The sequence below is a fragment of the Prionailurus bengalensis genome, chromosome A1 (genome assembly GCF_016509475.1).
Source record: "Prionailurus bengalensis isolate Pbe53 chromosome A1, Fcat_Pben_1.1_paternal_pri, whole genome shotgun sequence".
Taxonomy (NCBI): domain Eukaryota; kingdom Metazoa; phylum Chordata; class Mammalia; order Carnivora; family Felidae; genus Prionailurus; species Prionailurus bengalensis.
Window position 1 is genome coordinate 206,307,215 of NC_057343.1, and position 22,080 is coordinate 206,329,294.

At 41.0% G+C, this 22,080-nt stretch overlaps 1 protein-coding gene across 2 annotated transcripts in view; it reads right to left on the reverse strand.

Annotated features, from left to right (window-relative positions):
• The window catches only part of GHR (growth hormone receptor), a 272,895-nt gene extending 263,612 nt beyond the window's left edge, over positions 1–9,283 (reverse strand). For both annotated transcript variants that reach the window (XM_043599152.1, XM_043599144.1), the window contains exon 1: positions 8,859–9,283. The gene's annotated coding sequence lies outside the window, so the exon portion shown is untranslated. The remainder of the gene's footprint in view (positions 1–8,858) is intronic.
• Positions 9,284–22,080: the final 12,797 nt, after the last annotated feature.

Consider the following 22,080-nt stretch of genomic DNA (forward strand, 5'->3'; position numbering starts at 1 on the left):
GCCCATTCCCCCTGCCCGCCTCCCCTCTGGTGACCATCAGTTTGTTCATAGTTAAGAGTCGGTTTCTTGGTTTGTCTCGCTCTCTTTTTCTCTCTCTCTCTATATATATCATAGTTTAAGTACTAATTCAGAAGCCACTTTGCCCATAAGTGCTTGCCCCAAATACTTCAGGCCAAACAAATCTCCTTTCTCTCAAAATAAATATAGCATTTATACCCTGTAACACAATTTTTCATTAAATTGTATAATTGTCTACTTAATCACACAACGGACATTATTAGTGTTGCCTTCCTAGCTTGAATGATAGGCCCCAGAGTCAAGGGTCATGTCTTATACTACTTTTATATTCCCCAGAGTGTCTAGCACATTCCTGGGAACACAGTAATGGCTCAATAAATATATGTCCTGTCTTTGATTTTTAAGTGATCCCAAAAATACCACTAGCTTGGCCAAACTTACATCCTGCAGGCTAATAAAAAAATTTATTTATTCAGCATCTTTTTCCCAAGTAGTTTTCAAAGTATGTTTCAGATGACATTCCTAATTCTCACATACCCTACATGTACTATAAGGAATAAATAAAAGCAATGAAGTTTCAGGACAAAAGCAAAGAGAATTAAAATTTCATGCTCTTTGATGAGAGGCATTCTGAGAGCTGGCAAACTGGATATGTCTCCCAAGTCCTATTGATTCGCACAGAAAAACTCCAACACATCTCCATCTTGCTTCAAATATTAAAAACTTCTCGACATTGCCAAGGCCCTGAACAGGATCCGCCTGGGAAAGCTGGTCATCAAGTATGGGTGTTATCATTAACCTAAACAGAATAATACCAAATTTGCATTATGAGCTTAGATTCTAGTCATCACCTGACCTGTTCAATATCCCTTTGCCCCCAGCTCTCCACATCCTTCTTATCAACACTTCCATTTCTCTGGTTTACTATAAACTAAGGTCATCAAAAATATTTATTAAACAACTGTTCTATGACAAGCAGAGCACGGTTTTGCCAATGTCTCTAAAGGAAATAAGATGCTATGCTGACTGCGAATATGAAAGAAATCATTCGCCTTTATTCCTGCTCCTCTTTCTTCAATCTTTCTGACATGCTAGGTATCAACGTGCTATGTTTTCTTCATTCCTCATCATCTTGCACAGGGACTCTGGTGTCCTCCTCTACCCCTAGGGGAAGAGGCCATGCAGAGGCTCTGTCTTCAGTATTCTTTCCATAATTCATCATTCACATATGTTGTGCCAGACTGTTTTTCACTCTGCTTTGCCAAATTGGGGTTTTCCGGGATAACAATAACATAGCTTGAAGGTGTCTAAAGAAGCCGCAGAGACGGTGAATTAGAATCATATGCCATCATCCTGACCAAGGACAAAGGCTGCTTAACCAATGGCAATCAGAATTGGAAGTCTGACTAAAGTTTGTCACCTGCCATCACCAAACTTGATGTGAGCTGTTTACCGCATCACTTAGCACCTTTTGTTTCAATAAGCATCCCGGGGGAGAGCTACGGATGTCTATTTTGTACTAGTTACACTCTACTTTTTTCTGACATGGCAACTCAAAGCAAAAAAAGATAGATATGATATTTGTTATGATAAAGTACACTTTTTAAGCAAGAAAAAAATGAATTTCTCTTTTGACCAATGACTTTATGATATATCTAATATATTCTACAGGAACAGAGAGGGATACCTCTCCAAAGTTTTTAAAAAATATATTTTCAATGCTTTATTTTATAAACAACTGAAGAAACAATCAAGGAGGAGTCACTATAGCAAATGTCTAGCATAGCAGGCTGTCCACCACAGGTAATTACAGAAAAGAACCTATTCAACTTGCAAAATCTTTTGATGTTCTAATACCGAATAAGGGCTTTATCAGGGTATTCTCTATCATCTGCCTCAAATCCCCATGAAATGAGCATCTTCACCAGGATACACTTTTCACTCAGAAGCCCAGCCAGCTGGAGATAGATTTGTTTATGTTTACACAAATTCACAATCTAGGAAGTGTAATTCATTGGGATTATAACGATATTATTCTAAAGAAAACTGACTGAAGTCTTGTCAATACCAAAAGAAGCAAGGCCTAATCAAAGCAGTAAACACATCTGGAAGTTTTAAGGACTCTGTAGAAGAAATTATCTATGATTTTGAAATGGAGTATTTGAAGGTGGGTTTAGATGCTAATTAAAAAGACACAGCCCAACAATTTCTGACAAAATCACAGACTTCTTATAAATCATTATTAAGTAAAATTGTTACCTGACCTAAGGCTTCATTGCCTATATTAAAAGGCAGCGAGAGGCACCGAAGAAAGATGTTGAAACTAAACCATGACTGTTTCTGTCACCCTTCTTTTTCTTTCTTTTTAAAAAAATATATTGGTGACATTTTACTTTTTTAAGAGAGAGCATGAGTGGGTGAGGGGTAGGAAGGGAGAGGGAACTGCAGAGGGAGACGGAGGGAGGGAGAGAAGGAGAGAGAGGGAGAGAGAGGGAGAAGGAGAGGGGGATAGAGAGAGAGAGAGAGGGAAAGAGAGAGAGAGAGAATATCTTAAGCAGGCTCCACGCACAGAACCCCACTCAGGGCTTGATCCCATAACTGTTGAGATCAGGACTTGAGTCGAAATCAAGAGTTGGACACTTAACCCACTGAGCCACCCAGGCACCCAATCATCCTTCTTTTGAGATTCTGGTACTCCTCATGGCAACAACAAACAAACAACAAAAGAACACAGTTTCAGAAAGATTTTCTGCATCAGACCTCGGTGAGCTGCTATGGCTCCAGAAAGCATAGCGTGATTATATTTTTATCTGTTTCCCTTAATTGATTAAAAATATTAATGGTGAAGGAATAAAATAAGCAAATGCTATTTCTCGATGCTTATATTGAAAATTATTGAGGCACCTAAGTGGCTCAGTCAGTTGAGCATCTGACTCTTGATTCCAGCTCAGGTCATGATCCCAGGGTCATGGGATCAAGCCCATGTTGGGCTCCACATTAAGCATGGAGCCTCCTTAGGATTCTCTCTCACCCTCCCTCTCCCCATGTCCCCTACTTGTGCTCTCTCTCTCTGAAAATAAAAAAAAATTTAATGAAAATTGTATCTTAAATAAGTGATATGAATTATAGCTCAACTATCCAAAGCATTCCACGTTAATTACACTAACGCTCTTTCCACAGCTGCTGTGTTTACAAGCATTCAGCAAAGAACGGAAAAATATAAAAATGAATAAAATTTATTTCCTGTTTCGAGGAACCCTTCGAGCAAGGAAGACAGATAATGAAAAAGTAGACCACGAAACTGAAAGCGAATGAAATAGGTGTTCTTAAAGAGTTTCAAGCAAAGTCCCAAAGGAGCTGAGAGAAAAGAGAAATTCAGTAATCAAATGAATTCAAATCATAGCCCTGTAGAGAATCCTAAGAAGGCATCTTGTTTATTCCTCATTTTTGTTGCTGTTGTCTGTTATTAATGTGTAAGAAATATGAAACCCAGGAAAGTTCAATAGTTTGCAAAAATCACATTGCCCATTTGAGGCACAGCTTGAAGGCACACAAGTTCCCGGACATCGAGTTTACTATTGTTTCATATTATGCCATCCTAAGCTGAGGGTTTCTTATACCAAAGTAGAACTTTGGGTTGGAAACTGCATGTCTAAGAACTTGTTGGGGATGTACTGCAATTTTTTGTTTGTTTGTTCATTTTTGCAGGAGGTTGGGGCTAAATAGGAGGTGGAGAGTTGTGAAATAAATTTTTGAGCTTTAAAAAAAATATGTACTTTATCATTGGTTATTTCCTCCCTTTATAGGAGAACAAAATAAAGCAAAGAAGAAAATGTAATATAGATGGAGATCATAATTCAAGGGGCTTAGTGAGCAATCTCACTGCAAACACACACACACACACACACACACACACACACACACACACGAGGGGGACAGCATGAACAATTTTATTAAAAAGAACAAGGCTGCATTGGCCCCTTGTTCTGACAAAAGGTCAATGCACAAAGTAGGATCTTCTGATAGGCCCAGATGTCAGCCTATATCACAGGTTGGTTTTCTCTCTTTGCCAAGAAAAATAGTTATTTTGTTCACACTCAGACTTGCTGAGAAAAACAACATTGTCATCATCATCAACCATAAACATTTCTTGCAAGAGGACAGAAGATTCTCAGCTGAGGCAGATTCTCAGCTGGTAGCAGGGGAAACATAACTTCCTTGGGAAGCCCCAGACAGATACATAAAAGGGAAATCAATCATGCCAGGCAGGTGTCTAATATGCAGTGCAATGCCATAAATGCTACAGAGGTTGTGTGGAAATACCTCAGCCCAGATGGTAAGCATCGTAATTTTCACAGAGGAGAAGAGTGAGTCTCAGAGGAGCTAATCCGCACATTGGTGGTAAAGCTCAAATTCAAACTAGGGTCCAATGGGCCTCAAAGTACTTGCCTTTGAACCAGACCCTCTCCCCTGTATATACCAGCTTTGCTTCCTTCCCCCAAGAAGGTTAGAACTTGGTAAGTGAAGACCATGAGAGCCTTTGTCTGACTTGGATCCAGACACACAGCAGGAGGGAGGAACCTTCCTTAGAACCGATGCAGTGATATACCTGCTTTGGACTTCTCTGCCACATCACAAGCCATTTACCTCCAGGGGAAGAAGAGGTTGCTGACTCAGTCATGTCCTGTATGTACATCTTAAATCCCAGTTGCCAAAGGAAGCATTTCTGTCAGTTGTACTTTTACCTCATTTAGGGCCAGATGGCATACGGTCTGACTTGGACAGAATGAGCCATCAGTAAATGCCTGATTACTAGTACTGACTCATGCTTGTGGAAGCAGACACAATAAGGTCCAGGAAAATAATACCTTGTAGTCCCTACCTGTCCATGATATGCAACTTCAATCTGCTTGTCTCCAGAACATTCTACGTCTATTTTTGTTTTTGTTTTTGGCTTGGTGTTCCTTGACAGGGAGAAATTAAGCAGCCATTTTCATTGCATGTAGAATTCTATACACCTGCACAGTAAGACACTTTCCATAGATTTATAGGAAGTTCAGGCATGAAAAGAAAATTTTTTTATTATTGAAGTACAGTTTAAAAATATTTTGAAACAATTAGAATGTTTCGACTATGGATGACTAATAATCTGAAAAGACTAAATTGTTATCTTGTTTACAGGTTTGAAATTAGTGAACAGTGTAATGAGATGGCTAAAATAGTACATGAAGATTAACCTGCCTCAATGGATACAGAAAGTCTAGAACTAAGGATTTCATATCTGTGTTTGAGATGACAACCATGATGAGGGGCAGCATAAATGCGGACTCTAGGGCATATTGGTCAGGGCAGGGAAGGGTGGGACCCCACTGTGGGTGAGAATAGCTGCAAGAATAAGCAAAAAAAAAAAAAGGTATTCAGGAAGAAGGGGCAAAATGTTTGTTTTCAAACACAGCATTTAAAAGGAAGAGAGATTAGATTCATTGTGTGTTGCTCCAGCAACTGAACAGTAGGTCAATAGGTAGAAGAAAATGTTGATTTAGTGCAAAGCAGAACTTTCTAAAAATGAATCTCTCCTAGAATGGACAGGCCAGTGGACAGAAGCAAGATTCCCCCCTCTGATTATTTTCAAGAAGAGGTGGGCTGGCCCACTTATAGAAAGGGCTACTGAAGTGGAAGTTCATCCCTATGATAGGTACCTCTGAAGTTGGCTCATACTCACCAACCATTTTATTGGGCACATCATTGATATTATATTGCCCAAGGTCCAAAAAAAAAAAAAATGACTTGCCAAGAAGACATCCTACATTGTTTTGTTTACACAATGAACAGAGGGCTAACTCCAAAGCCTTACCAAACTTCAACTCATTTTTTTCCATTTATTTACTTTTGAGAGAGAGAGAGCGTGCATGCGCATGAGCAGGGGCAGGGAAGATAGAGAGGGAGACAGAGGATCCAAAGTGGGCTCTGTACTGACAGCAGAGAACCTGAGGTGGGCTCAAACCCACTCTGGGAAATCATGACCTGAGCAGAGAGCTGAAGTCAAACACTTAACCGGCTGAGGCATCCAAGCACCCCAAACTTCAATTCTTATCTATTCAATATTCAGAAAGTGATTAGATGATTTGAAATCTCATATTATTTGAATAACTACCATAGAGATTATAGAGTTTTCTCTTTTTTTAAAAAAAAAGGGAGGGTTTTTATGGACATATGTAAACACACTAAGTTATTTTCATTACTGACATGTTTTTAATTGTTCTCTAAAACTAAACCAAGTCTCCATAATTGTGAAATTTATTAGCAGAATGACCAGAGAAGCTTAATCTTCAGGATAGCAGATTTAATCAATATAACCCATGCCTGTTTTTCTAAGTTAAGCAATTTGCTGTGCCACATTCTCACTGTATCACTCAAATTTATCTTTACATTAACAATGCTTACCAGCAGATAGCCAAAAAAGACTTGCCAAGTTGGACCAACTTCAAGGTTTGTTTCCATGCTGGGGTGTTTCATGCACTTGGCAGAAGCAGGCTGCAACTGGGGCTCCATTTATTACATTCTGCTATAAACATTATGTCCTGACCTAACAAGACACTGCACATGACAATCCCATAGGTTACCAAGCACCGTAAACATCTGTTAACACAAGCACCAGAGATAGCATGGAGAAAATGTCTAGTATCCATTCTAAGTGGTTTATGATGTGGAGTCTGCTGTTTACACACAAATAATCAAAAACACAACCCCAAATTCTGCCTAGAACAAATATTTGCAAGACAAAGTTATGCTCGGTTTGAAAAAAAAAATACACTGGAGTCATCACTTTGTCACTGCATTTACAGACTTTTATTTCACACCTTTGCCTATTAAGTGTTGGCTTTCCATGACATTCAGTAGACCTAAACTATAATTTCACTGTGACATATTTACTCCACATGAAAAGCTGAATGTTGACTTACCAACTTTCCTTAGACTTATGTGAATCAAAAGTTTACAAGTGTGGAAGGAGATAAGGGATGGGTGGTGCCTAAACTCAAACGATGTTTTCCAAGGGTCTCTGGGTGAAAACACATCCTTCCAGCTCCATCTAAAGTCCATCTGAAGAGAAACCAGAGACCCCCTTGAAATCTAACCTGGGAACACCAAGCTTTGCTTTTCTCAAAAGGAAACAAATCCCCAATCACAGAAAAGATGGAACCAACAGTCCTGTCTACTAAATTATTATTTTGTTTCTATCCAGCGTCTTAATTTCTGGAAAATGTTTCCTACTAGTTACCTCCAAGGTCTATATACCTTGGCACTCCAGAGAAAAGGATTTGCAGGGTGACCCAGGTGGAAACTAGCCTAGAACACCAATCGCTTAGGGCACAGCTGCCACAACATGTCTGAGGAGAGACGGGTGCCTTCCCAGGCACACATGCCAGGGATTCTAAAGGTAAACATCACGGAGACCATGTAGTCTCTGGACTGTGCACAGCAGCACCCCGGGAATCTCAGATCCACAGCTCCAAGTTGGGTCTGGGCCTCCAGGGTTCTGTGCCTACACATACACACGTCTTCGAACCCTTGTCCTCCTCTGCAAGTCTCCTGAGAGCTTCAGGAACCTTCACCTATAGCCCTCAGCTCCTCAAAGGCAACGGGTTTAGTTAGTGTTTTAAAGTCCGTGGTATTTAAATCCTACGCAGGGTTGCGACTTCCCAACCCTCTGGCCTCCCGTTACCTTTCCCTGTCCCTTCCAAGGTCTCCTGGCTGCACAAACGGGCGGGCGGCACCTCTCTGGCCTCCTCCTCCCACCCTGCACACCCTACTGGCTCAGGCGCCGACACGCCTCCCCAGGCGCACACACACGCGCGCGCACACACAGTGCTCACGTACACCCATTCAGCACACGAACCCGGAGCCAAGTTACCAACTCCCGCAGCCCGGCCCGAGAAGGCGTCCCCCACTCCGGTTATATATAAAGCACTCTCCCCAAATTAGACTCCCCCACGCGCCCGGGAGTGGTGACCCTGCCCGGCACCCTGCACGCGCGGCCAGCACCCTCTCCCCTGACACGCCGCTACCCCACTCACCCGCAGCTCTCAAGATCCAGGCAGTTCTGTCAAAACTTTGAGCCTGGTTGATTTCATAACCACTAGTGTGTCCGGGGCTGGGGGTGCTCGGCTCGCCACGGTTTCCACCCACTCCAGCTCATGGGGACTGGTGGCAGTGACTCTACTGACCCCAGCTCCGCGGGTGCCAAAGCGTGGCTGCAGCCTGCACAAAGGCGCAGAGGGCGGTGCGCTTTGGGGAGGAGCGCACGGTGTCGACGAGCACAGCCCGACGACCTCCCCTCTCCTCCGGTCGCGCCGCCAGGGACCTCTCTCCCCGCTCAGCAGCGGCAGCCTCAGCAGTTCCTGCCCCAGCACCGCTGATGATGTCAAATAGAAACACTCGCAAAACTTTTACGACTTCAACAAAACTGGGTTCGGAGGCAGCCCCTCCAGACACCGCAAACATCGGTCACAGCAGGCGCCAGCGTGGGATGGTTCGCCTGTGGCCCCCAACTCCTTGACGCCCCCCACCAACGTGCACACACGCGCGCGCGCGCGCGCGCGCACACACACACACACACACAGCGTGGATCGGGTTACGACAACCCACCAGCAGAAAACAACTTCGCGAGGAGGAGGGGAGCACAGCCAACCCCCAAGTCACCCGGAAAAAAATTACTCGTGTAAATACATAATCCAGACCCCCACTTTCATAAACAACTGGTGCCCCAGGGTCCACTCCCAGGTCCCCTGGCACAAAAGGGGGGAAAGAAGAGCCCGACTCCCTCAGCCCCCCTCCAGTACCTCCGAGCCTCGCCTCCGGATAGAGGGCGCGGGTTCGCTTCCGCGCTGGGGCCGAGGGCGCGGGGGCCTCCGGCCTGCGTGGCCCCAGCCCGGGGTCCCCGCCGCCGCTTCGGCTCAGCAGCAGCAGCCGCCGCCGCCGCCGCCGCTCCAGCAGCCGCCGCTGCCGCCGCCGCCGCTCCCTAGACCGCCTCCTCTTCCCATGGCTGCGCCCTGCTTGGCAGCTCGCGGGCTGTCAGGCTTGGGGAGGAGGAGGGGGCGGGGTGAAACGGGAAGGGAGGACGGGAGGGGATGGGTGGGAAACGGCGGCCGCCGCTCACCAGGGGTCACTCCTGGCCGGGCCTGCCGCCCCCGCGACCCGGGCTGCCGCCGCGAGGTGAAGCGGGAGTTCGGGGCGACCGGTTCGAGACCCGCTGCGGAGGCGCGGAGCGCCGTCCGGGCCAAGCATTCCGAGCAGCTGGGATGAAGCGTTCCCCGGCGAGGAGTTGGAGTTGGTGCGTGTCACTCTCTTCTGGGCTGCGCGGCTCCTCCTAGAGGAAAATATTGGTAGTTGCAGGACACTTCCTTCCTCTCCGCCCACCCCTATTCCCAAAAAGAAGGCAGGACCTAAAAGAGCATGAAGTGCAGTCAACAAATTGAAAAGAACACTTACAGAAAAGTTAGCTATCTGCAGGAATGGGAAAAAGACGAGCAGGATAGCTCGGAAAGCGTGATGAGCCAACCAAACATCGCCTCTCTCCACCTGCAACCAATTTCCAAACTCTTGCTTCCTGGGTAAAAAGATAGTTAAAAGTAGACAGGATCTTATTTTAGAGGTTAGAAAACAGAGACAGAGAGATGAAGTAATTTGCCAAAAACACAAGGCTTGTTAGGAGAGACGTCTGTCCCGAAGCCAGAGCACGGGGCTACAGGGTGTCCGGACACAGGCCTCAGCCGGAGGACTGTCCTTGTGTATGACTAAGGGAACGCAGTTTAACTGCCCTGCGCAGAACACTGTTCATCTGTCAAATACGAGCCTGTCCACCACTTTTCACCGTGGGAAAACAAAGTGACAGGAGAAGTTGTCAAAGTGCTTCAGAAAGTTAATATCGTTGTGCACAAACATGTCGTTTTGTAAAGCATCAAACTCCCAGTCACCACCACATGCTTTTCTCAGCAGAAAGTATAAAAGTCCAGTTCTAGGTTGTCTGAGATCTGAAGGAGCAGCCAGTCATGCTACCTTTTTACTATTTACTTTACTACTGACAGCCAGTTATAATGTCGTTTATCTAACAGCTTCTAAACAGCTTGGGCTTACAAAATGACTTTTTTTTTCTTTTACAGGGCTCCAAACACAAAGCCGAGTTTATAACAAGAGAGAAATGTTGAAACAACAATCTAAAGAAACCAAGCTTCTTAGCACTGGAATAAAAGATTCCTGGGGTGTGGAGAGCAGCACATGGTGAGTGGTACATGGCAAGTAGTACAGAGAAGGCAAAAGGAAAGAAGGAACTCAGGACCCAAGAATGCATCACATAAGACACTCCTATTTTTAAAGGAATCAAAGATATGGAAAATTCTGTTCCTTAAGAGTCCTTTTTGAGTCTCAGCTATGGCTCAACAACCCAAATGTTCCAGGCAAAGAAGGACAGCCAGAATGAAAGAAGGAGGAAAGATTCTAGAAGGGGTTTGTATCATCACAGTCCTATACCGTGGCAGGAGTCAGGTGGGTGTTGATTTTGAACTGGTCCTGTTCTATCCCACCTGAGTACAAGGTGTCTCTCCTTCTCTTCTCCAGTCCCTTGATTTCTAGGGTTCCGGGCTCTGCCAGAGCAGTAGGGTGCTTCCCAGTGTCTAGAGTTTTTAAAACAGGAGTTGCTCACATGGACAAAGATGAGGGCCCAGGCAGGCGGAACTCCCTGCTGGGTGTTCTATCCATGCCATGTCAGCTGAAAGGGCATGAAAGGGCATGACAGGAGGGAGACAAGGCAGTCCTCACGTGCTGACTCCATTCCTGTTTGAGATGACCTTCCGAGTTGGCCCTTCAGACTCTGGCACCACCACCTTCTCTCTTTATATGCCTTTTCATCCTCTTTCCCCCATCCTCCAGCCCAGGGAATCTTGACATAGTCCAGGAGGTGCCAGATGGACTCACAAAATATTTTCTAAGTTCTATTGTTTATGGCCTGAGATGATTTAAGAGCAATGCTATAAAAGAAGAATTGCCTTCTCTTTTTTTCTGGGTTCAGCAGTAGCTTTCATTCCCTGAGTCAGGAAAATGTAGACTGATTGCTTTGGCTTCGGCTCCATCTTTGGTAAAATAGTCATTGTGCACCAAAGCACAGGAAAAGACATGTTGGTTAATATAAAATGTTATGGAACTAGATATAGCCTTGCAACTTACACGAAGGGCAGTCTTTAAGTCCCACAAATAAAGGTCCTTGATCTCATACATGACTATGTATAGGTCTATAGTGGTATGTCCCTCTTTATATTTTCTAGGTTATAGGGGGAAATGTATCAGGTCTTAGGTTGACTAATATGTTACAAATTAAGGCATACCAAAGCACACTTGCCTTGTGAAATGTGCAATTGCATCTCCTCATGCCTTCTCCTCTGCCTGGAATATCCTACTTTGACCGTGTAGGGAAGTTCTCCTTAACCTTCCACTTCCAGCTCAGTTGTGTGGTTTCTCTATAAAGTCCTTCCTTGCTCTTCCCAAAGGCGGAATTAATGAATTATCTTTGCATCTGCATCCTGATAGGCTTTTATACCTACTTTCATTACAGTTTTTATTGATAGGTCCACTTTCCCCATTAGTTATGAGACCTCCAAAAGAGGCACAGGTAGTCTTAATATTAGTACCTAAAAAGTCTAGGTTTGTGCCCAGCAAATGGTAAAGTGCCTGACAAATGCTTAACCAAGTTAAACGAAAATTTATTCCATCCAAATTTGTATCTCAAACCCAGATCTCTATACAGAGCTGCCATGTTCCATGTCTCTCAAACTTACTTTAAAGGATTTTTAAAAACTAACCCTGAATTCCCATCCACCAGTTTCTTTCATTCAACAGATGTTAGAGAACATATACCATGACAAATTTGTTCTAGGAACTTAAGATGCACCAGGGAACAAAACTTATACAGCATCCCCATAAAGACCTTGCCCTCAAGGGGCTTGCATTCTAGTTAGGAGAGACAATGAACACAGTTAAGAAGTAAATCACTGAAGTGCTGATTATAGAGAACTATGGCAGGGTAAGGGGCTGAGGAATGCCAGGTAACAGGTACAAGAATGCTGGGAATTCTCTCCTTGCTCAGAACTGAGCAGTATATTAGAGGAGTCGAGCATGTGATGGTTATGAACACATTGTAAGCGATCCTTGAGCAGGATAACCTCTCCATCCTCATCCCCAACTCTAGCCACAAATGCCTTGGTTGAGAGGATGCAAAAGGAATCATAAAGGGAAGAAAACAACTTAGGAAACTTCCTCTACTGAAAGGCAACATGGGAAAACCCATTTCATGATCTAGAAATTCTTAGCCGAGACTTATGAGGAGGTCCCAGAACTAGAATTAAAGCTTCAACCCACCACTGATTCTGTGAATTTCAAAAACAGTAGGTATTTCATTTCAGAGCTCATAAAAGCTAAAAGGAATATTATTTCCTTGACTCTCTGGTGGATTCAGAGCCACCCACAGGAAAGCTCAGGGCCTGAGCAACACCAGACAATGGACAGACACCTGGTGGAAAGGAACAAAATAAGACAGGTCTCAGTAGGGACTCATGAATGAATGTTCCCTTTTAAATCATTTCAGTGTAGGGGCGCCTGGGTTGCCCAGTCTGTTGGGCAGCAGACTCTTGATTTCAGCGAGGGTCGTGATCTTGTGGTTCATGGGTTCACGCCCTGCATCAGGCTTTGCGCTAGCAGTGTGGAGATTGCTTGGGATTCTCTCTCTCTCCCTCTCTCCCAGCCCCTCCCCTGCTTGCATGCTCTCTTCTGTCTCAAAATGGGTAAATAAACTTAAAAAAAAACCATTTAAGTGTAAAGATTTAAAAAATAAAAACAATTTTTGAGATTATTTTTCCCCTCCTCCCATCAAATGCAAAACCTTGTTTTTAAAAAACATAATAGAAAGTCATCTGGCTTCTGTCTGGATAATTATGTTGATGAGTAACCCACTAACTCCCTTACTGGGAAGCAAGCATGTTCCATTTTGTGACTACACCATTCGTTAAAAGTACTTTAGCCAGACTCTGCTATTCTATTATTTATACCCAGTTCTATCTCTCAAGCTCATAGGAACAAAATTAGGCATTTAAATTTTTTTTTTTTTGAGACACACTTTCACTCATGTCAGTGCAAGTTACTTCTTCTCTGGGCCAAATGTGGCAGATCTTTTCGGTTCTTCTCATGCAATGTGGTTTCCAAACCTGACAACATCCTTGTCCTTCACCTTAGTGTGTGCTCTGCTTCATCGAAATCCTTTATAAAGTGCTGTTCCCAGTATCAAATTCAGTCCCATTATGGACACCACAAGAGAGAGGAGAACCGTGAACTTCCAACTACACCTTCTGGAGTAATGGAAATGGTAGAAAGAATCCCTGGAGTCTGGCAGATGGGGCCGGAACCCCAGCTCTGACCCAACTTAGCCTACGCTCTAAGGAAGTGAATTTAGCAAACTTAACCTTGATCCTGGCATTTGTATCTCTTCTTTCCCTCCACATTCAGTCCTTTCCTACTTTTGTCTTCACAGATTATTTTGTTCTTTGTTTCTATACTTCTCATCTTTAAAAGAGGTGGAAATATAAAAGCAAAAAGGGATGTGAATGAAAGGAACCTGAGGAGGTATGAAAAAGTTTCTCATAGCAACTTTCCTTTATAGAAATTAGGCACACAGAATATTCCAATTACTAAATAAACTACCAATCTAATTTGCTTATCAGACTTCTCTGAAAACGACCCAAGGGGAAGAACATTGAATCCTTTGCACATAAAAGGAACAGACCTACCTACCTACCACCAAGGTTCTACCCAGTGAAATCAGGAGAGGTCAGGGGAGGAGATGTGAGAATTCCTGGCTGGAAATTCCCTTAGGTATATTGAAGAGAGAGAGGGCTTGCAGGGTAGCAGCATTTTTCTCAAGGTTACCAGCCCTCTGTAGCAATTGCTGAACCAAGCCTATGGTTCTCACCACAAGAAAGCACAGTATCTTTAATAAGAAAGTTTGAGGACTAAATAAAATAGGTCTCAGCTATTGTAGACAAATAATAGATTAGAATGTCTGTCCAAATTGCATTTGCCTCATAAATTTGTTTCTCATACTTCCCTAATACTCAGTATTCCAAAACATTCACATAAATTATGTCAATTTTTCTTCACAGTAGCTCTGTGAAGAAGGTGCAATTATCTTCTGTTGACCAGTGAGGAAGCTGGCTTAGAGAAGCAAAGGGACTGGACCAAGCACACAATTAGGCAGATTCAGGTTTGGATGGGGACCCAGAGACTTTCTGGGCTGAGTCCATTCTTTGGACTCCTCTACTGCCTCTCCATCTTGTCCATCTTGTGTGTGTGTGTGTGTGTTTAAATATTAATTATAGTATAGTTAAAATACAGTGTTATATTAGTTTCAGGTAAAATATAATGACTCAACAATTTTATACATTACTCCGTGCTCATCGTGATAAGTAAGTGTACTCTTAATCCCTTTCACCTATTTCACCCATCCCCCACCGACCTTCCCTCTGGTAACCATCGGTTTGTTTTTACCCCAGCAGACCACAAGCATCTGTCTGAGGCAAAAACTTTAAAATTTCTTCAAATTTCCAGGAACCAAGTTAATAGGGAGTGGTGGGGGGGACATAAGCAGTCTATTGCATTTTTAATACCGTTCCATGCAGGTTCACCTCTAATATTTGTGGGGTTCAGAGCCAGAAGATAAATGGAGCCCACATACCACAGGTCTAGATATCCAAAAGTGATGGTCAAACTAACAAATTGTTGGATACAATATACTCTATCTTCTTATCTTGAGAAATGTACCTTCAAAATGACCTGGGATGACAGATGTGAGTTTGGATTTCTCAGAGTTCTGCATCGCCAAGTGGTAATGTGGTAAGATCGGCTTGATCTCAGTGTCCATCCTCCCCACTTCTCTTCCCACTCCTGGCTCTCCCTTACACACAGAGAGGTCTCCTATACATATGTGAAGGACCCTAGTTCACATGTGTAAGCTCTAACCAATCTCTCTCTCTCTTTCCATCCTCAGGACTTCAAGACATTTAGGCTGGGAACTCCAAAGTCTGAGATATCCAAAGGATAATCTAAAGAAAGCACAGCCCATGGATAGGCAATCTCATTCACCCAAAGGTTCCTTGTCTTGTGAATTAGGACATGGCCCCAAGAGAGCCAGTGGAAGGACCTTTCTTTCATAGGTCTGAAGGCAGTACTTATTATTTGATTTCATTTAGATGCATGTACATTTCTTTAATGGAGGCATTGGTCTAAGGGCATCTTGGAAAGGACATCCAGTTGAGGAGCTCAGTGCAGAATGCAGCATGCATTAAGTACTCAGCAAATGCTTGTTTAAAAAATTGAATTTCAGGGGCTCCTACATGGCTCAGTAGGTGCAGTGACTGACTTCGGCTCGGGTCACGGTCTCGCAGTTTGTGAGTTCGAGCCCCACTTCATCTCTGTGCTGACAGCTCGGAGCCTGGAGCCTACTTCGGATTCTGTGTCTTCCTCTCTCTCTCTGCCCCTCCCCTGCTTGTGCGCATGCTCTCTCTCTCTCTCTAAGAATAAATAAACATTTAAAAATAAAACATTGGATTTCATATTTAGGGCAATTTGATGCTCAATATTGAAAACTAAAAGAAAAGCAATATATTACAAAATATATTTGAAATATATATCTAGAAGACACCAACAACCTGATAGTAAAAATGCTTGTATATATGGGAATTTGGGTAAATTGCAAATTTTAGTTATCGTAAGTAGTTCTCCTATGGACTTCTGATATGTATCTTTTGGTGAGCATTTATACCCATTTCTATTGGGTACATACAACCAAACGCTGCTCAAAGTGATTGCATGAATTTGTACTTCTGCCAGCACTATATGATAGTGATTGTTCATATCCTCACCAACACTTAATATTTTTCACCTTTTTGGATTTAGTCATTCTGGTGCCTGTGGAGTAGCACTATATTCTGATTTAAATTCGTATTTTCCTGATGTCTAAGGAAGTTGAGCATCTTTTCATATATACTTGTTACTTGGACCTCCTCTTTTTGAAGTGTCTGTTTAACTCTTGCCATATGTGTGTGTGTGTGGGGGGGGGGTGTGGGTGTGTACACACATCCACACACACACACACACATCATTATTTTTCAGTTATTTGTAAAAATTACATTAAATTAACTGTGGTTTCCTCTAGGGAGTGAAATTTTTTGGAAAGTGGGAGGTGGGTGGAAGGAATGAAAGAACAAGGTTTTTTATACTTTTAAGCTCTAGTTTTGTTTTCAATCAGGAAACTTAAATCTGGATATGCATAACAAAAACCTCATCCGTATCAGAAGCTGAATATTTATACAATATTCATATGATACTAAAGCTCTGTGCTTATGAAGCGCTCAAATGGCAAGTTCCTGTAGTAGATTAGATGTAGAATTTGCTTTATAATAATCTGATTCACAAGCAACGTTCTACAAATAACATCTGTTGTGTGATGTGATACAAGGTACCATCACTAATTAATTAATTATTTTTATACAATAAAAAATATGGATAAATCAAAGCAGTTGATACATAATAATCACTTTATTTCTGCTGACTTGAATAAACCAAGATATGATGTCAGAATTTTTTAATTTGCCTACATGCCTTATTATCCACTTTATCATTCATTTACCTTATTTGTCTAATTATTTCATGCTTTTCTAGTTTCCTTATTCTAAACGAGGACTTGAGACGGTTTGCAGAGAAATATATAAGCCATAAAGATGAATAAATAAAACAAATGAGAAAATGGGAAAGAAAGGAAAAGAGGGGATAAAACTAACATAACAAGCAGGGATACTTAGCCTTTGAAATTCGTATCATAATGTCCTGTTCATTTGCCAGAAGTCAGACACAATATTGGCTCTGACAATTGGTGACTATAACAAATAAGAAGAAAACTATAACCAATAAAAAACATCTGCAAAGTGTACCCTACCCATAGGTGAAAGCCAAGCATTGGAAGGGCATCTTCTTCTAAAACGAATACATTCAAGAACTTGTTCCTGGAGGTCATCTTACAGGGATTTGACATGGTGGGCTGGATGATGTATTGGTGACGTATATGATAAGACTGAAGGACCTTCTTTCCTCTGAAAATTTGTGTGGAGATACCCAAAACGGAAAACTTTGCCAGAAATTACAGGCAATCTCATACTCACCTTTAACTTCTTTTTAACACAGCCATTGATAACATTTAATTTTAAGAAACAAAGTGTTTACTTCATAGTAACCACAGAAAGTTTGGTTCAAAAGTTATTTCAATTTGCTAATATCTTAGATTTGAGAATATTGGTGTTTAAAATTTAACTGCCCTCTGGGGCACCTGGGTGGCTCAGTTGGTTGAGTGTCCGACTTTGACTTAGGTCATGATCTCACAGTTCGTGAGTTCAAGCCCTGTGTCGGGCCCTGTGTAGTGCCCCTCTCCCACTCGTGCTCTGTCTCTCTCTGCCTCTCAAAAATAAAGAAATGTAATAAATTTTGTTTTTTAAATTTAATTTCCCTCATAGCTCATGAAAACATTAAAGAGTCTATGGAACTATGTGTTCCAGGGTTTAAACAAAATCCATCCAGATAAGCAAAAACCAAAATGAGCAAGGTATCTGAGATTTATTTATGATTTCCAGCTTTATTGGGATTATTTGAAGTAAAATGTTGATCTATCAACTGCCTTTTCTGGGGTTTATTAAGTTTACTAGAAATATATCAATTGTTTCATCCATGCTTATGACATACAAAAGAGTTAAACAATTTTAACCACATTTACATGCCTTATACATGATGAATGCTGATTTCATCCTGAAAACTATCAAAATACAACCCAGAACCTGTTTTTTACCCCTTGAGATCACTATCTGAAAATAATTTTACAGAAATAAACAGTCTCATTAACTTTAAATTATTGTAAACATCCATAACAGGACTGGTAGGATCAGCAGCCCTACCAGAATTTCTGGACATGAAATTCCAATTTTAAAATCCCTTCTTTTGGTCAAGATTTAATTTGTAGAGTGGTCTTGTCAAGATTCAAATATATTTATTTGAGATGAGCAACAAAATTAATTTATTTACTAGAAGTTGTATATGCATTCACAGGGATGAATGAAGTGGTTATACATTTTTAAAACAATTTCTAAAACATTTTAAAACCTGTTTCATTTATATTTTCCCCCAATAATTCCACATTTGAGATTGTATGCCAGATATTACATTCATTTATTCCCATTTTTATTAATTTATCCATATAAATACAAAATTGAGCTGCTGATCACTATGAGATAACATTGAGTTAACACAGTTTCATTCAATAGGGAGGAATTTGGTGTTGTAGATTTTCTATCTGGTTTTATTATAGGTAGTGTATATTTTGCATTAGAAGAAAGTGACTTAGATATAGATGTAGCTATGTCATAATACTATATATGTATGCACATTTATTCTAGAATTTTGCTTTAATTTTGAAATATAATATATCTCTATGGTAAAAAAACACAAAAGGATATAGAATGAAAAATTATTTGCAACAGATAAAACAGAAGAAAAATTTAATTAACATAAAAGGAGATCTTAAAAACTGATTAATTGGGGCACCTGGGTAGCTTAGTCAGTTAAGCATCCAACTTTGGCTCAGGTCATGATCTCACAGCTTGTGAGTTCGAGCCTGGCATTGGGCTCTTGGCTGACAGCTCGGAGTCTGGAACCTGCTTCAGATTCTGTGTCTCCCTCTCTCTGCCCCTCCCCTGCTCATGTGCTCTCTCTCTCTCTCTCTCTCTCTCTCAAAAATAACATTAAGAAATTTAAAACAACTGATTTATTAAAAATAGACAATCCAATGGAAAAATAGGCATTTCAAAGATGATTAAGAAGAGACAATTCAAAGAAAAATAAAAATAAAGTATTATGAACATATGAAAAGATGTTCAAATTCATTTACTGCTAAGAAAATGTAAATCAAAATAATAACTTTAAATCTATCAGATTGGAAAGCATACATTATTAGTCAAGGTGCAGGGACAAACACCTTTTCAGGACAATTTGGCATATCTATAAAATCTTCAGTGCATATATTCTTTTTACCAGAGATTCCACTTTTAGAGGTATATATTTATAGATAAACTCACAAAATTTTGCTAAATTATATGAATGAAATCAATTTCAAAATAATTCTACATTCTTTACCTTGTAACTTTTTAAAATGGTATATTGTTTTGATACAGAAAATAATTTTTATATGGTCATACTTATCCATTTACTTATCACAGGCTATTAGTTACCTTATATAGTCAACTCCTATGAGATAGGACAAAGTACCCCCACTTTTCATCTGAGAAAACTGAGGCTCAGAGCATTTAGCTACTCAGAACGAGAGTAGAGATTTGATCCCAGTTCTGACTTCAAAACCTATGATATTTTCACCACATCAAACTCCATTTTGAAAACTTGAAAGATTCAAATCTTGAAGGTAGCTTGGGCATCATCACCACCACTGTTTGAAATCCTACCAGTCTGGGGACTACCAGACAGGAAGAAACTACTCTTTGCTAATACACAGTTCCACTAGTGAATTCACTTATTTCACTTCTTAGTTTTTGGTATATCAAGTATGCGTCCAAACCTTGCTCCACTATAGAATGTTGGAATAAATGAAATCACATTTCCATATTTGGAAATGTATCTCTGAAGATACTAATGTTTTCAGAGATTTCCACATGGGAAATTAACACATCAAAAAGATAGTGACAGCAAGCACATGGGGAAAAGGACACCCCCTATATAATGATGAGATAGATGGTACGGTTAATAACATTTTTAAAAGGCACTTTGGCAATAAATATCAAAATTCAAATTCCATGTATCCTTTGCATCATTTCAAAAATAAATAAACATTAAACAAAATTTTAAAAAAAGAATGTGATAGACCAGTCATCCCTGATATGGGCTACTGTCAGTGATTAAATAAAAATAATTGCCAAAAAAACCCCTAAAGTATGAGTCAAATTCTATAAAAATGAAGAGCGAAATATCTGGTTACCCCTAGGGGTAAAAATAGAGGAAGGGACAAGTGGGGAAAGGTGAATGTTCACTCCTTATTTCATATAGTTCTGTGTACTGTGTGAATTTTTCCCAGTGAGTATGTAAAACTAACAAATCCACTCCTCATATAGTTTTATTTTATGAGCTTTTTTTTCAATGAGCAAGGACAACTTCTGTAATTTTTTAAAATGCAATGATGTTTTTTAAAGCACCGTGATTTTTATGAAGATAAAAGTAGCACATATGCTTTGGTTTAAGAAATAGGTAGTGTAGTCAAGCTGTGTAGACCACGTATTGAAATAAACCCGTGAAGCAAACTGAGGATGAAAGCTCACTTCTACTAACACAAAGCATTAGATTAGACAGCTTTTCTTTCAGTAAGAATTGTTTACCTTAAAATTTGGCTTTGTTATTAAACCAACTTTCTTGAGATGGCTTCATACCCTTAAGCAAAAATGAATCGCAGAGAATGAATGATAGTTGTGTTAAAAATTCCCATAAGGACTCTCTTGGGGAGATTCAACTGATTCATATACTTTGAGGAAAGGAAGAGCTCAAGTGGAATAAGGCTGGTCATTATTCCAGCTCCTACTAGAGATCAATTTCTTTTCTTTCTTCTAAGTGCTGGCACCCTATCCCTGTGCTTGGCAGAGTATTTTCTCTGCATAAGTTAGGGAGGGGTTGAGCATTCTTTCTTGTGGAGGAGCTGTCAGAATCCTTGGCACATTTTAGGTTAAGGCTGGATTATGCTATCATGGTAAAAAGTTTAGCTCAGGAGCTAATCTCTACTTTGTTAATTTATCCAGACACGGGATTTACCAAGGAAAAACTGTAATTATTGCTCCCTAGTGGATTCAAAGAAGACACAATAGCTTTTCTGCTTGAATGCTTTGTATATGATGTACAAATCTCTACCCAAATTGAAATGTTTTAGTTGGAAGTTTGAGATGATTCTTTTAAAAACATAAATTCCAGATATGCCAGAAAGAAGGCTGGGCTGGTCAGAAAGTGTGCGGGTGGTGCTGTTATAGTTTACACTCAGTTGTTATGAATTGATAGAAATACCTCTAGGTGTTGCGGTGAGAGGTCTAGCAGTGTTGTGCAGAAGCAAGGTGTAACTGACTATGGTTTGTTTCTTCCCAGGCTCAGTCCCTAGGGTTTCCTCCCAAAGACCAGAGACATAAAACCCACCCTCCTTCGTCACCACCCTACCTTCTCTGGGTAAAACAGAAGTAGCTCAGAAACAGAACTTTGTGGGATTTTTTTTTAATGTTTATTCATTTTTTTGAGACACAGAGATAGAGCGTGAATGGGGGAGGGGCAGAGAGAGAGGGAGACAGAATCTGAAGCAGGCTCCAGGCTCTGAGCTGTCAGCACAGAGCCCGACCCGGGGCTCAAACTCACAGACCACGAAATCATGACCTGAGCTGAAATCGGACGCTTAACCAACTGAGCCACCCAGGTGCCCCAGAACTCTGTGGGATCTTAAATGCGGTCATCATTTCCACGTAATTTTGATTGTCAAAGAAGGAAGAAGAATCCTTTGTAATAGTTGTTGTAAAATTAGGAACAGTCATCAAATTACTGAAATAATGTACATGGAATTCATGTAACAATAACTCTGCAGTTGAGACTGATAATTTTGTAGTATTATTAGTAATATGGTCAATTATTTGATGGAAAAGCCATTTTAACGTAGAACTTCATGAAACTCATGAGGGGGATGAAGGAAATCTGGGCCATGAAATAGTCGAGAAGGAAATCTGAACTCAGCACAACAGAAGCAATTACTTAAGCCATGCTTCTGAGCCCCAGCAATTGTCTGTATTTCATTGTATGTAATAACATATATATACTAAACTGCATTTAATTGTTGTTTCAACCATTGTTAACTAACCCTCTTGTCTTTTTAAGTAGCACGGTTAGAGAATCCTG